This window comes from Sabethes cyaneus, chromosome 2 (genome assembly GCF_943734655.1).
Source record: "Sabethes cyaneus chromosome 2, idSabCyanKW18_F2, whole genome shotgun sequence".
NCBI classification, from domain to species: domain Eukaryota; kingdom Metazoa; phylum Arthropoda; class Insecta; order Diptera; family Culicidae; genus Sabethes; species Sabethes cyaneus.
The window spans coordinates 185,140,918-185,154,352 of NC_071354.1; the positions used below are offsets into that span (position 1 = coordinate 185,140,918).

At 37.5% G+C, this 13,435-nt stretch overlaps 1 protein-coding gene across 1 annotated transcript in view; it reads right to left on the reverse strand.

Annotated features, from left to right (window-relative positions):
- Positions 1-13,435, reverse strand: part of LOC128736437 (uncharacterized) — a 113,402-nt gene that overhangs the window by 49,229 nt on the left and 50,738 nt on the right. The gene's annotated exons all lie outside the window — the stretch shown is intronic.

The following is a 13,435-nucleotide window of genomic DNA, read 5'->3' on the forward strand; positions in this document are numbered from 1 at the left end:
CACACTAGCAAAACGGCTCCCATTATTGCTTGCAACCATTTCCACAGAAACAGTGCAAATAATCTTTACAAATTGAACCATTTACACGCCACAATTTTGTTAATCAGAAATCCTAGAAACCCTCATTCCATCACAATTTGCTTTCGAGTTCAGTGATCGCGCAAATTTTACAGCTCAGCCAGTTCGCAGCTAGCTACACGTACGTAGAGGTACGGATCTGTCACGTAGAATCGTGTTGTAGGTACGGAAGCAATTGCTCCACTCTCAACTCAAGTATTGAAAATGGCGTGCATAATTCGAAAATAATTACCATCACCACACTGTGAAGCATAATTTTTTCTCGAGCGCCGAGTCTCTTCCGTGGATCGGGCACATAAGTGGCCGCGGCAGTAGTGACCGGCCTATCGCAATTAAATCGCTTCTGATTCCCGGCCGCCTGCCAACCGTGTTGAGGTTTGAGATGCTTTTTTTTGTATGTGAGACTCACAGCTGCCGTATCACGTTTCACGTGAGGAGTATCTAGCTTCGCAAACACATATTATTAATTTATGGCAGCGAGCAAAGGCATGTCGCGCCGCTACGCTGGTTGGAGTTTAATCCACCAATCTTTAAGCCCCTTGGTAAATCGTTCTTGTCGTTTATGTTTTTCCCGGCAGTTTATAGTTGTACCGGAGAACTGTCCCGAATCACATTCTCGTGGTTGTACGAGATAAGGCGCAACGAGAACGGCTCCAGTGGGATTGGTCAAGAATTTGCTCGAATTGCCTAAATGCTCAACATATGGCTACGGGAGGTACGCATATGTGGATGAAGTGAGAAAATAACAGTTTACAACAGCGCTGCGAGACCAAAACAGTTACATTTTTTCCCCGCCCTCCGGATGGCCATACAGCACAGTACAGATCACGTTTACTATCCTCCTGCTGGTGCGTGGCAACTTATGGTGTCTTGGAGCAAACAGTAGTGTAGTTTGGATTCAGTTTTTACGACCGTTTCTTGCCACTTTTGCACAGCTTCGCCCCTGTTGGAAAACCGATATGCTTTCAATTTAAATAGGACTCTAGAGCACTTGATGCATCTCATGCCCCCCAGATTATCCGTTTTGTTTAACGACGACGACGACGACGATGACGGTGGGCTGGTAGAGCTCTAATGATAATGAGCCGAGATCTATGGGTCTATGCCCAAAAGGCTGCTTTGAATAGTTGAACAGCCTCTCACCTTCAAAGTACGCAAATCTGCGGCGCGAGAGTGCAATTTTACCTATCGTTTCTCGAGCCACCTGACGGTGTCTGGGAGTAGGTAGGTAACATAGTGGAAATTAGCTGGGTCATGTGTTTCAACTTGAACACCAGAATGTGCTGCCTGCAACGTGGTTTGGTGGGGGTTTGCTCGTGAAGTCATTATAATCTGTAGCACTTGCACAGTCGATATTTCAGCCGCCAGCAAAAGAAGCAGTCACACCGCAGCGCACCTGAACCATTATGGGAAGTTGGATGGTATGTGAACTGTATAAGGGATTGATTTTTTTCTTTTCATGCCAGCTGGCGTCGATGGGGCTTTGTTTGGATTTGAGCACTTACTAACTAGTTATTAAGCTGTTTGTTAAACCAAACTGGTAAATGCTTTCTTTAAAAGTATACTCAGTAGCTACACTTTTCTTGGAATTCCTAGACCGTTTAGGACGACAGTGATATGCAAAGTTGAGATATTTGAAAAAAAAAACGAGGTCTGACTTAGAGAGATAGCTAATTAAAGTCATTATCTTCTATTTGTTGGCATAACGTTGTTGAAGATGATGAAAAGATACTGTAAACTGCAAAAGATAAATGACAAAAAAATAAGTGATTGAGAAGTTAAAATAAGTGGAAAAAATTTAAAAAGATGAAGAACGAAAATAGCAAATAAAAAATGAACAATCGATTGACGAACGAGTTGACATGTAAATTAAGGATGATAGGAGTATGAAGGAGATTTGTTTTAAACACCATAGGTATCTAAAATTCAGTAATGTATTTTTTTGTATTTAACAGTCATTTCTTTAGAGAAATTAATTGCCGTTAATGCAATGCAGACGAATGGTGTTTTTCGAACCTGCAAAAAAACGGATGTCTAATACTATAAGCACCTTACTCTGTCTGTAACGAATACCAGATCCCTGACAGGACGTTACGTTTCGTAGCAAGAATCACGCATCGCTCTCTAAATGCTTTACCCAAAGCTGAAACTAATAGATGTGCATCTAAACAGCTGGTGCGAGTACATCACGAACACTTGCTCATGCTACAACGATGTACAGATGTCAGTGCCATGGGTAAAACTACAGCGCAACAGTTGACATAGGCAAATTCGTATATGAATGTAAGCAAAGATTCAAACAAATGATGACAGACTGCAAACAAGACAATTACAGGTACATAGCGTTAGAGGTACATTTAGGTGTTTTGGTCATAAATTCCGGGGATCTCCATTATAGTGAATCTAGCAAAAAAGTATCTTTTGGCCGAAACTATAGAAAATTAGGTTGGGTACCTACGATTTATTCACAATTAGATTAGAGTTTATTTATTATCAACGACCGTAACGCGAACATGGTATGTGTACATCGAACGCGACACAATACGAAAATGAAACTACGTCAAATAAGACTTAAATCATGACGATACATGCACATGGTAAGGTACCCCGGGGCAAGTGGGAATACGAGGTAAGTGGGAACGGAGCTCATAACTCTCCTCAACCTCATTTTCTCCAACCGAACCTTTCTAGAAATGAAAGATACAACTCAACCGCATGTATTAAAATTATAAATTATTTATAACAGGCATTCCAAACATCAAAATTGGACTTTCAATTTGAGCGTTATTTTCAATTTGCGTTGTAAGTTTGACGCACCTTTTTATAGATGATATTTTGGCCACAGGCTTTACGTAAAAGTATATGTTTTTCTGACAGTAGGTAAACATAATGAGTGTATTAACAAATTACACCCGAAAACTAGTTGTTTAATTTGACAAACGGTATTAAAAAAATGGGTCGAAATAAGGTCGGCACTTCAAAGCACCCGGGGCAAGTGGGACCTATTAAAAATAAAGCCCCCCTTTTCTGCCAACCCCTTCATTTCTGATTCCCTTCTGTCAAGGAACATGTGTGCCAAGTTTGATAAAGAGCGGTCAAGGCGTTTCGGAGTTATGGCTTCCCCCTATTAAGGACCCTCCGCCTTCCTATTAGGGAACCTCCTCCTCCTTTTTGTTAACTCCCCACTTCCCCAGTGCTGATTCCCTTATATCTAGAAATATGTGTTGAATTGGTGGAGATCGGTCAAGGCGTTCTGGAGTTAGGGTGGACCATACATACAAACATACTCACGCTCACTTTTATATATATAGGGTTTATTTCTAATTCCCGTCGTAGTAAGGAAAGCCACTCAAATTTCCATCATTTCTTAGGTGGATTTAACGAATGCTGCAAAAGTTCTGCTACTGATTTGACTCATTGCCTTCCGATCCGTGCCCTTTGAATTCACTGAAAAGCGATTATTAAAGTATTTTATTGAAATTACGCAAATGACTTTATATCTTTAATCTTAAATTCGTCATACCGTTTTAAAATCCGTCCATCATAATTTTTCATCGTCCGAACTAAAAATCACAGTAATGTTTACGAAGCTAGCGCGCATGTATTTGTGTAGGACGGCATGACAAATGTTATTCTGCAAAATTTCTGCGGGCCATGCAAGTTTTCCCGTCTGCAGAATAACGACAACGCGTTGCGTGAGTTATTTTCATTTTATGAATGACGGAAATTGAAACGATTAGTCGACATTTTCTTCTTCGTCGCACGAAAAAACCTAGGAAATTTGGCTGCTAGGAATTCTTTAATGAAAAAAGCATTTAAATAGATATCAGCACACTTTGATTGACCAGGACGCAGGATAGTCAACAAACTAAAATATTAGGGAATAACTAATTTCATAAAAATAGCTGATAGTTTTAATAATTTGTGTTGGGTAGGATGGGAATAGGTAATTACGACGAAGCTGCAACATACCCTAGATTATATATTCAGAAATAAATGGCAGAGCAGAGCAGAGCAACCTAAAAGAAGAGCAGAACGAATGATGATGAAAGATGAAAGATGAAAGATGAAAGATGAAAGATGAAAGATGAAAGATGAAAGATGAAAGATGAAAGATGAAAGATGAAAGATGAAAGATGAAAGATGAAAGATGAAAGATGAAAGATGAAAGATGAAAGATGAAAGATGAAAGACGAAAGATGAAAGATGAAAGATGAAAGATGAAAGATGAAAGATGAAAGATGAAAGATGAAAGATGAAAGATGAAAGATGAAAGATGAAAGATGAAAGAAAGATGAAAGATGAAAGATGAAAGATGAAAGATGAAAGCTGAAAGATGAAAGATGAAAGATGAAAGATGAAAGATGAAAGATGAAAGATGAAAGATGAAAGATGAAAGATGAAAGATGAAAGATGAAAGATGAAAGATGAAAGATGAAAGATGAAAGATGAAAGATGAAAGATGAAAGATGAAAGATGAAAGCTGAAAGATGAAAGATGAAAGATGAAAGATGAAAGATGAAAGATGAAAGATGAAAGATGAAAGATGAAAGATGTAAGATGAAAGATGAAAGATGAAAGATGAAAGATGAAAGATGAAAGATGAAAGATGAAAGATGAAAGATGAAAGATGAAAGATGAAAGATGAAAGATGAAAGATGAAAGATGAAAGATGAAAGATGAAAGATGAAAGATGAAAGATGAAAGATGAAAGATGAAAGATGAAAGATGAAAGATGAAAGATGAAAGATGAAAGATGAAAGATGAAAGATGAAAGATGAAAGATGAAAGATGAAAGATGAAAGATGAAAGATGAAAGATGAAAGATGAAAGATGAAAGATGAAAGATGAAAGATGAAAGATGAAAGATGAAAGATGAAAGATGAAAGATGAAAGATGAAAGATGAAAGTTGAAAGATGAAAGATAAAATAGGTGAAGTTTTATTTTTGACGATTTCTGAATGACCTGCAATCAATTTAAAAAGCTATATACATTCAAAGAGCCTTAGCGGGTAAGCTACATAACATTGTTTTACTACAGATGAGACAAGCAAGCAGAAAAAGTTTGCCCTGCAAATTTCTGTGTTCGCTTGGCATTAATTCAACAGGTTGGCAGCGGTTGCCAAAGCTGTTTTTGTTCGATTCATGTTGCCTGTTTGCGCCTAGCAGTTTTTCTAGGTATTGCAGAGCAGTAAAAATTTCACAAAACTAACATGAAAGATCACCGCAGCAGTGTGGCTGTGAAGAATTAATAAAAACAGAACCAGCATCGACAGACGCGAAACCGCAGAAGAACTACGTTGAAGGCAACTAATAAAATAATAACATTGCTGCGGGTGAAGTTATGACGCTCTAATAGAATATAATAATACAGGCAAATGATAATAATAATAATAACAATAATAATGATTACGGTGCTGATGATGATGACTATGATGATAGTTGTGGTCATGCAATGGACGCGCGCGCTTCGCTATGATTTAAGCATGCACCTGATCAGCCCCGTTCGACACGGGAAAGATTGATAGCCGCACAGCGCAAAGTAATTTATCTTTGTGAAAAGGGACGTTTCATTCTTAATGATAAAGCTTACTTTATCATAGTTATATAGTTCTGCAGCTTTTTATTATTGACATTAGCTATGACACAAACAGAAAAAAATCAAACCAATTTATAATGTTGACTTTGTTAGAAGTATTGAACATTTACAATGGTGAGTTATTGATAGCCATTAACATCGATTGCTAATCAAGACATTTATTTTATTTGTTTCATTTAGATGTAACCATCCTATCAACATAGTGTACCATGTTATGCTTATTCTTCAGCCTATGCTGGATGTGCTGCCGGTCGTCTTCCCAGCAAAGCTTCCACGGAAAAACGAAGAACACGGTACTTTGTAATGGCGGGGGCGGTTCCGTAATCTGTAAACATTGATTGCTTCCAGTGGGTGCTAAAATCTATAGAATATTTTATGCCGGATGCACAAAATGCAATCCATTGATAAAATTACTGGGCGGTGATTGATTTTGCACAATTTTTCCGCTGCTTCCTCTTGTTCTTGCGTTCGGAATACAAATCTGAGAAAAATTAAATTACTGTTTTCAATGCGAAAGACTAAGAACCCTACGCAGTATAAATATTAAAACAGGATTTAGTAAAAGTAAGATGTATTAGATTTTTATTCACATGCTTATTTGCATTTAGTTTCAACTTTACGAACGTTTCAGATAAATCTTACTATTAGAAAGCAAGCATCATTGATTGACTAGGTATCTTACTGTTTCTTTTTATCATTCAGTTGAGGCATCTTTCAGACTCCAGCATTATTCGCCATTGCATCAATGTAAAGTACGGATTCAGTTGTTTGTTTGTAAATATCATAAAGTGCATCCACCTGAGCTTAGCGCGTCTATGGCTGGTGGAGACACTTCTTAATGACACTTTTTAACGGTGGTATACCATTATTGCGAACTGCTGGCGAACAGAAACAAACAGCATGTACAACAAGAATGCTTTTTCTGACTACTATGCACGGTACGGGACCCTATTCACGGCCTGGACTCTTTAGTTTAAGATATACCATCAACATGAATAGTATAGAAGAAGAAAAGCAGTGCATGCCTTTCCACTCCCTGTTTTTACAATGTAGCATCGTTTGTTAGCTGTTTTCCATGTTGCACTTAAATCAGAACAGCTTCTCCAGAAATGATGAATGTGCATATATTAATGATGATATAATTCGAATGCCACGGCATTTTGCATAACATAAGAAAATGTTTCCTCCGTTGGCGACTACCTTACATGACAACGTTTGTGCAGGAAACTTATGACTTACTTACTTATTTTCTGAGAATTGCAATGTTCTTTTTCAGAAGACGAAACTGTTTGGAATGTTTCAATTCAATTGTTTGAACCAACACAATGCGAGTTTATAGAGTGGTTGCGTAAAACCATTAATGGAATGGTTACCTTTAATGATGGTATAATAATGTATGATACGGATCATCAAAATAAAGTTAAAAGTGTGATCCATTTCTCACCCAAGGCCACTTACCTGTTTTCTCAATTGTAAATATCATTTCGTTGCCAATACCATCCCAAATATAGTTGCTGTCTTACTGCACATGAGTATGACGAGTATTATTGATTGGAAATGCTTTTGGCAGTCTCAATTTGTCCTGGTACCGATTGCTCTGTTGGTGGCCGATCTTTATTGTTGTTTCATTAGGGAAAGAAAGCTAGTGACGTTCGTCGTGCTCTATTAAATTGTCATTTGCTAACGAATCCGTGAGAAACCTAACTAACGACTCGTGGGAAACTTATTTTTGTGAAAATCACGTAATAGAGGACCGGTTCCTCATGAGATTGACTATGACTCATGAGAATTTTACCTTAAACCATATAGAAACTGTGACGTATAAAGTTTACTTTTTTGGAAATCTTTCCAAAGCCTTCCGGATAGCCTTACAAGTCGATCATTGCAAGTTTGAATTTTCGACTGGAAAGTTTTATTATAATCAGTAGGACTTTCATCTTTCATCTTTTATCTTTCATTTTTCATATTTCATCTTTCATTTTTCAGCTTTCATTTTTCATCTTTGATCTTTGATCTTTGATCTTTCATTTTTCATCTTTCATCTTTCATCTTTCATCTTTCATCTTTCATCTTTCATCTTTCATCTTTCATCTTTCATCTTTCATCTTTCATCTTTCAACTTTCATCTTTCATCTTTCATCTTTCATCTTTCATCTTTCATCTTTCATCTTTCATCTTTCATCTTTCATCTTTCATCTTTCATCTTTCATCTTTCATCTTTCATCTTTCATCTTTCATCTTTCATCTTTCATCTTTCATCTTTCATCTTTCATCTTTCATCTTTCATCTTTCATCTTTCATCTTTCATCTTTCATCTTTCATCTTTCATCTTTCATCTTTCATCTTTCATCTTTCATCTTTCATCTTTCATCTTTCATCTTTCATCTTTCATCTTTCATCTTTCATCTTTCATCTTTCATCTTTCATCTTTCATCTTTCATCTTTCATCTTTCATCTTTCATCTTTCATCTTTCATCTTTCATCTTTCATCTTTCATCTTTCATCTTTCATCTTTCATCTTTCATCTTTCATCTTTCATCTTTCATCTTTCATCTTTCATCTTTCATCTTTCATCTTTCATCTTTCATCTTTCGTCTTTCATCTTTCAACTCTCATATTTTTTGTATTTTACTTTCTCATATTTTGTTATTTCGTGATTTACATTTATTATTTTTCATCACAGAGTTTCATTTGGTTGTCATTTTATTGTTATTTTAATATTCAAATAATATTCAAATTTTCAAACAAATTTTAATATTCAAAAATCTTGCACTTTTCCATTTTTTTTCGGTTTCAACAATTAACATCGTAGATATGCTGTATCTGTCATATGTTTCTCTTGTCATATCATCTATATTTTTAGTGGTTTATCTATGATCGATCTGGTTTTTACATTTTATTTTTTTAATTCTCATCCCTTACTTTTGATTTTGTATCTTTATAGGAATTTTTTGAAATTATCGTACAATTTTGTTCCAGTACCAGGACCAGACCAAACACTATGAATGAAAATGTAGGCAAACTTTTATCATAAGGTATTATGTTTATCTAACAAGGCAGTCGTCGTAAGTTCGAAATACAGTCGGGAGAGGTCAACGCTGTTAGAGTCAAGCATAGCACTAGCCCCGCAACTGTCCTGTACTCTAACTGCTACGAAATCTGTCGAAAAAAACAGAAGCTTTCGAAATTATTTCTTGATTGTTGTTGACGAAGTCTGAACATGTTATTTTGAAAATTCATGTAGTAAGTCGGAATGAGGGCTTTTTTGAATGAGGACTCCACCAGCTTGGGTAAAGAGGAACGCTACACAACTTCTTAAGCGTTGCTTCAATTGGCCTCCCTTAACTAATTTTGTGCTCTTTCTACTTCACACCTTGTCCTATTCTGTTTGGATACTATTAACACCTTTGTTTCTTAACTTTCTTCTACCGTCTCCGCCGTCGATTGTAAAAATTATCTTTAAAACAATTTATTACATGCCTGACCTCAGTAAAAGGTCTAAACAAAACACGAGGTTGGTCAATTTTTCTCTATTTTTGAGGGCAAAATTACAATGGAAGTACTTAACGGTCGACCAATCTACGTACATCCATCCAATTAAACTATTTTGACTGTAAAATGCCCAATATTTTCCAATTGCCCACAAAATTATAATTTACAGTATTGTACTAGATTCATAAAAATATTTCTAATCAATTCAAGTAACAAACTTCAAAACAAGTTTGGAAATTACCAAATCGGGAACATTTAAAGCGGTTTTCTTCAATTATCGAATGAATTTTCATATCTAAAAGGTGGCCTCAGTGATTTTTCGAATCGAAAATGTCGATTACATTCTTCAATGACCAATTTCAACAGTCCTGATCCGGAAAATATAAATGTCTGTTCAGAATTCAGAAAACTGTGGATACATTCCATTTGCTAGTGTTTGCGAAGATGTTTAATCTTTGTATTAGTTCTTTGAGTTCTTATATTGCATAATATAGCTCTACGATGTTGTACATAAAAGAGTCATAGCCGGAAACTGAAACAAATAGTTTTTATAGTCTTATTGGATTTTATTTAACCGAATAAAAACTTCTGGCTGTTTGCAACATTTATGTAGCCTGATTAGAGTAAAATGTTGCCTAGAAAATGCTTGATCGTTAGCTATCAATAACTCATTTTTTAAAATTTTGCGACTTGGTCCGGTCTGATTTAACACAATCGAGTTGAGCAGGCGAGTCGAGCAGTCCAATCAAGCAATCGAGTCAAGCAGTTGGATCGAGCAATCGAGTCGAACAGTCAAGTCAAGCAGTCAAATCGAACAGTCTAGTCGAGCAGTTAAATCAAGCTGTTCAGTCTAGCAGTCCGGTCGGGCAGTTGAGTCGATCAGTCGAGTCGTACAGTTGAATCGAGTGGTTGAGACGAGCAGTAAAGTAGAACAGTCAAGTGGAGCAGTTAAATCGATCAGTCGCGTCGAGCAGTTTAATCGAGCAGTTAAGTGAATTAGTCCAGTCGAGCAGCTGAATCAAGTAGTCTACTAGAGCACTTGAGTCGAGCAGTCAAATCGAATGATTTAGCCAAGCAGTCAGGTCAAGCGGTTAAGTCGAACAGTTGAGTCGAGCAGTCGAGTCGAGCAGTTGAGTCAAGGAGTCTAGTCGAACAGTTTATTCGAGCAGTCCAGTCGAGTAATCCAGTCGAGCGGTTGAGTCGAGTAGTCCAGTCGAGCAGTTGAATGAAGCAGTTAAGTCAAGCTGTCGATTCAAACAGAAGTGAAGCAGTTGAGTCGAGCAGTCAAATCGAGCAGTCTAGTCGAGCAGTTAAGCCAAACTGTTCAGTCAAGCAGTCCAACCGAGCAGTTGAGTCGAGCAGTCGAGTTGGGCAGTTAAACCGAACAGTCGCGTCGAGCAGTTAAGTCAAGTAGTCCAGTCGAGCAGCTGAATCGAGTAGTCTAGTCGAGCAGTTGAATCGAGTAGTCTAGTCGAGCAGTTGAATCGAGTAGTCTAGTAGAGCAGTCGGGTCAAGCGGTTCAGTCGAGCAGTTAAGTCTAACAGTTGAGTCGAGCAGTTCAGTCGAGTAGTCCAGTCGAGCAGTTGAATCGAGCAGTTAAGTCGAGCTGTCGAATCAAACAGTTAAGTCGTGCAGTCTAGTCGAGCAGTCAGGTCAAGCGGTTCAGTAGAGCAGTTAAGTCGAGCAGTCTAGTCGAGCAGTCAGGTCAAGCGGTTCAGTAGAGTCGAACAGTTGAGTCGAACAGTTGAGTCGAGCAGTTAAGTCGAGCTATTCAGTCAAGCAGTCAAGTCGATCTGTCCAATCATGTGAGTCGAGCAGTCGAATGGAACAGTTCAGTCGAATAGTTCAGTGAAGCAGTCCAGTCGAGCAATCAAATCGAGCAGTCTAATCAACCAGTCCAGTCCAGTAGTCTAGTTTAGTAGTTGAGAAATCGAGCAGTCCAGCAGTCAACCAGTGAGGAGACTGAGGATAGAACTCATTGCTACGAAAACATGATGTCCTGTCAGGGGCCTGTTTTTAATTACCGATAAGCCTTTTCTGACGTCCTGTTAGAGACCTGGTCTTCGGTCATAAGCCTCTTATATAAACACTAGCTGTAACTCGCGCGCGTCGCCTCGCGTCTAATTGAGAGCAATTTGGAGGTACGCCATGTAACGCTAACGCTATGTAACTCTATGAGGTGCAACTACGTTTCTTTTGCTCGTCTTGAATGCAATCTGGTATGATTGGTTTGAGTCTTTGCTTAATGTGGGCAATTATATATATGATTATGGTTTTGGCTACAGACCAGGCTCTTATATATATAGACTATATGAGCCCGAATCCTACGATCCGGAAAATATAAATGTATATCAAGAAAACTGCGGATATATTCCATTTCTCAGTATTTGTGAAGATGTTTAATCTTTGTATTAGTTCTTTGAGTTTTATATAAAACTATTTGCATCACGGCATGCAAAGATCTTACGATTACAATAATATAGCTCTAAGATGTTGTACATAAAAGAGTCATAGCCTGAAACTGATACAAATAGTTTTTATGCTGTGCTGATTCTATAGGTGTTTTGTGTGAGTGGCTCTGAACCGTTAATTTTCTGTCGCGAACCGATTCAAATGAGTCATTTCAGGCAAGTCGTGACGAGCAATAGAGTCGAGCAGTTTAATCAAGCAGTTGATTCGTGCAGTCGAGTCGAGCAGTCAAATCAAGCAGCTAATTCGATCAGTCGAGTCGAGCAGTCTGTTGAAGCAGTTCATTCGACCAGTTAAGCCGAGCAATTGAGTCGGGCAGTCGAATCGAACAATTTTGTTATGTAGTTGGGTCAAGCAGTACAATCGAGTGGTAATGTCGAGTGGTTAAGTTGAGCAGTTAAGTCGAGCTGTTAAGTCGAGCAATTGAACCAAGCTGTTAAGTCAAGCATCGAATCGAGCAGTTGAGTCCAGTAGTTCAGTTGAGCAGTTCAGTCGAACTGTTCAGTCATGCAGTCAAGTCGAACTGTCCAATCAGCAGTTGAGTCGAGCTGTTGAGTAATCGAGTAGTCCAGTAGTCGACCAGTGAGGTAACTAAGAATAGAACCCATTGTTACGAAAGCATGACGTCCTGTCAGGGGCCTGTTTTTATTTACCGATAAGCCTCTCATGACGTCCTGTCAGAGACCTGGTTTTGGCTACAGACAAGCCTCTTATATATATAGATTATATAAGATTATATAGATGTGAAGATATTGAGTATCAATATAAAATATATTTTATTGTTGTGCTTCATTATATCTCATGAAAATTGATGACAATGTTAAGCGAGAATTCACGATATTTGGTGTTTACCGAAATTTAACAAAACCGTACGAAATTTACCTAATGTGTTATGGTTGATCGCTATAAAATTAAAGTTAACGCTATGGTAAATTTCGCCCAGTTTCGGTGCAGACGAAATTTCGCGAGATCTCGCACAGCCTTAAATCGTACAATTTTTCCTCATCTTTCAACATATGTCGTCCTTTTCCATTTTTTATTTTTCATCTTTCCGTCGCTTTCGTTCTCATATATCATCATATTTTTGCATTTGTGTTCCTTTCTGATTCTGCATTCATCTATCTTTCATTGTACACTAATGCTGCTTATTGAGCGGATTTTTGCGACACTTTTTATGCCTTTTTTCTATTTTCTATCTTCATCTTTTATCTACGTTTATCTTGTCGATGTCTTATACTATCATACTTTTCTTATATTTTATCATTTTTCTATCTCAACATTTCTTTCTTATTCATCTCTCATCTAATTTATATTGCTTTTGTTAATCGTCTTTTCTGTAAATTATTTTCCACGTACATATTTTAATCATCCAAATTTTAAAAGAATAAATTTCAGCTGTCATTTACTTCGTTTTTCATACTGTTCATATTTTCTCTCTCGTGTCAGCATGTGTCTCGCTGGTGCACTGGCGGGTGTTGTGGGTTCGAATCCGGTTATAATCTTAGATTATAGCTTGGTTCGACCCATGCACCTTCCAGCATTGGACAAAATAGGAGTCACAACGACAACTTGTTAAACGTAGCTACCTATTACCCCCCCTTCCTTTTCACTCTGTCCCCTCCATTTCCAAAAATTCCTTCTTGATTACTTCCCTTACCGTCCCTTCATCAATTGTAGAACCATCGTTTCAAAAAAAAAAAAAATTAATATATGCCTGACCGCATTTCAAGGTCTTGACTAAAATCACGAGGTTTGGTCAAATTATAAACTATGCATAATTCGCATAGGTTTAAAGAA